The sequence below is a fragment of the Lipotes vexillifer genome, unplaced genomic scaffold (genome assembly GCF_000442215.2).
Source record: "Lipotes vexillifer unplaced genomic scaffold, Lipotes_vexillifer_v1.1 scaffold281, whole genome shotgun sequence".
Taxonomy (NCBI): domain Eukaryota; kingdom Metazoa; phylum Chordata; class Mammalia; order Artiodactyla; family Lipotidae; genus Lipotes; species Lipotes vexillifer.
The window spans coordinates 987185-990933 of NW_006779624.1; positions in this window are offsets into that span (position 1 = coordinate 987185).

Genomic DNA, 3749 nt, shown 5'->3' on the forward strand with positions numbered 1-3749 from the left:
TTTACTCACATGCTCAGAAAAATTATTTCAAGGTATTTCAGCAAATTAGGCATAACTGCAGGAATAACTTCATATGATATAAAGAAATATAATAAGCAAAAACAGAGTACAAATTAATGGAATACTTAAATTCAGTTCCCTCAGATTTTTCTCAAAATTTTTTCCAGAACCCCTAGTACATATCCATCGCAATTAGTAGTTTTACCTTGTATTTCATCAGAGTTTTAAAAGCTAGTTTCCCCTAGATTGTACATTCTGTGTCTATTTTATTAACTAATTCATTCTTGGAATCTGACAAAATGCCTTACACAGTCATAAATCTATAGATATTTATGAATAAATTAACTTCAATTACAAAATATTGAAACTTCTAACCACTGACAGTAAATGGTGTTACTAACTGTTTTGGTCTTTCTGAAGGTCAATTTTGCTAATTTTATCAAAATTTCAAAAATGTATTTATATTTCTAGTATGACAATATTTAGCCTATAAAGTAACTTCCTTATGTCCAAAAATTATGTATGTAAACAAAGACTTTACAAAATTTTGTATAAAGAAAATTTGCTTGATACTATGTATTTACTTATGTGATATGTGTTTTATATATATATATAAATTCTCAATATATACCAAACGAATATTGATTAAGTAATTTAATTCATCTATCATTTTAATACTAGGTAGCCGTTTAAGGATGTGGTAAATACTTATGTGCTAACGTGGAAATATGTGTGATATACAGTTAAGAAAAAAATGAGTGTAAACATTTCCTGTAAAATAAAAAGAATATTTGTATGCATTCACCCATGAATATTTTCTATGTGTGGGCAATTTTGAAAAATATATTTAATAGAATGTGCTTGTTGGAAGGGTGTGAAAAAGGGGTTTCAATTACCTTTTTATCTTACAATTGAATACATCTATTTTAAAAGCGTGTATTGTTTTGCCATTTTTTCATGGATAAGCTACGGTAAGGGAGATGAGAAGGGAAGGATATGGCAACACAGAAGTGGCAAATTAAAATGATTACCTATAGTGGTATATGTAGATATATATTATTTTGTGTAGCCATGTATTAATAGTGCCAGGTAAATTTAGTTTTCAGCATTTTACTATAAAAATTAATTCAATTTTTTTAAATGTCTAGCTTCTAATTGTAAGTAGCTCATGAGTCAGTATGGAATGTTCATATGCATAACACCCATTTTCTTACTGCACTTTATTGAAGTTTTGAAACTGTTAAAACTTAAAAGATTTTGGATAATGCTCTATTTAGAAAAGTTCTGATTAATTCAGTATATACTTTTTAGATGTCTCTTTCTACCAGGCAGTTTTGCATAATAATAGTATATTTATTTCTTAACATTTCAAATTCTCCAGCTTTTCCATCCTCTCACACCAAAAGTCATAATTATTTCCATAGCAACCATGCTTATTGTCAGAGGTAGAAATTTTGACTTCTGTTGGGCTTTTTTTAAGGGAGCATAGAACATTTAAATAACAAAAGATGTTATTTTATGAAAATTGTCAAGAATTTAGAGATAAAGGTATTGGATATTTCCTTTAATAATTTGTGCTGATAAATTATTACCAGTATAGTTATTACAGAATCTCAACACTATTATTTCCTTAGTAATCCTAAGTTATAAGTAATATCTCCTTTTCCACAATCATAATTTCTCTCTGTACCAAAAGACAAGTCTTAACATATATAAAATTGAAAATAAATATTTTTATATCTTTACTTAGAGAATTTGCTCCAAATATCTGATTTTATGACCCTGGGTTCTTTAATTAAAGGAAAATTTCAGTCTATAAGTGCAATTAATTCAAAAAATTCATCTAAAAAATAAAGAATTCTTTTTCTCCTTAGCCACTTCTAAAGTGTTGTCAGCATCTTATATAGTGTGGTATTATACACTGTGATTTAGAAACTAAAAATTTTCTGATTATACCTTTTTGTGAGCAATAGATAAATGTTTGCCATAATACATTCCTGAATACAAGAATGATAAATACTGAAACAAAACTCATTTTTTAATTTTGTTTGAAGTTACTGTTTAGCACCACCGGATGGAGATACTAGATTAGTAAAATAGAAGAGAGTATGTTTTATTTTATCATATTTATAAATTTGTTTACAGAAGGACGGTAATTTTGGCTGGATCTTCTTGAAAATCATTATCATCACCACCAATATAACACGCTTTATAAGAAGAGAAATGGGATACAAAATATCAGACCTATTTTGCCCAATGTCACAAAATGAATTGGCCGTAAATAACAAGCTACTGGTTCCCATTCTCCTAGTTTACTGTTTAGTGAATCGGAAAGTAAAACCAAAGGGCAAACATATTAATTTATCAACATGTTAAATGTAGATGCTTTACTTGTACTATCATATAAGTTTATTGATGAAATTTTTAACTTTGAATGACTTATTTATATATTGCCTAAATTTATAACAAACTATTATGTGAACAGTGAAGGCTATAGTATTTTCAGTAATAAATGTGCATATCATTTTGTCACAATTTAATGAAAAAGACAAATTTTGAAAAGAAGAAATATTAAAAGTGGGCAAATTCTGGAACTAACACTCTCAGGTTTCCAAGTTAGAATATGAGGATTAAGTTGTATGGCACATCACAAAGTCTCTTTTAGGAGGGGTGTGCTCAGTGTGAGAATAATGACTCCACTGACAGGGCAGATTTGAGCTCCCTCTGACTTTTCAATGGGGTCCTATATTCAGTCTAATTATGCTTCTCTTTTTCAGCTGCCTGGTTCAAAATCTCCTCACTTTCACATCTCTACAACATATTAAAACACTTTATTATTTATGCTTTCATCTACCCCACCATATGTGAGACTCTCCAAGATAGGAATTGTGCCTAGTTTTCCTTTGAATCTCAGACCAATATTTGGCAAATAGTACAAATTCAATATGTGTTTTAAGATATATTGATATGACTATGAAATAAAAATTGCCACATTTCTCCCATTTCTCAGCTACCCTCTCAAAATTCTCTAACTTTTAATGTCAATAAATATATTTACACCAACATTGTAAGTTTCACAACTGAATATTTTATAGTTTTGGATAGTTTAAAAAATAGTTTAGCATGTGCAGTGTCATTATATCTTTAGGTAGGCATTAAGGAATTTTCAATGATATTTTAGAGAAATCTATAATATATCACACATTATAGTTATTATTTCTATTTTACATGCAAGGAAGCCAAGCTTCAAATTGTTTAAATAATTGCTCAAAACCTAAAGGCAGTACTCAAGTTCAAAGACAAAAGCATTTAAATTGCTGTTTCCTCAATCAAGGGACTTCATTCATTATATGACACTCCATTATGATTCTAGAAGGAGGCTAAACTCATGTGAAAATGACATGTTAAGCCATAGTTAGCCATGTACTCTTCAGGGAATAAATCTTAAAATATTTTTGTTTATGTTTTGCTTGTTTGTTTTTAATAGAGCTGTAAGCCATGAGTAATATAACATATAAAAGTTAAATTTTGATAGAGTGGAAGAGGAATAATAGTTTTAAGATCAGTAAACTACAGCCACTATCTCCCCACATTTTTAAAATAAATTACATTTTGTATTTTCCTATAAGAAATATTAATATGTATTTGTGATTCTCCTAAACAGCATTGTACTTAGTTATTTATATACAATATATAAATAGTTATTAACTAAATATGTGTGCTAATATCCATATAGTATAATATTTTTC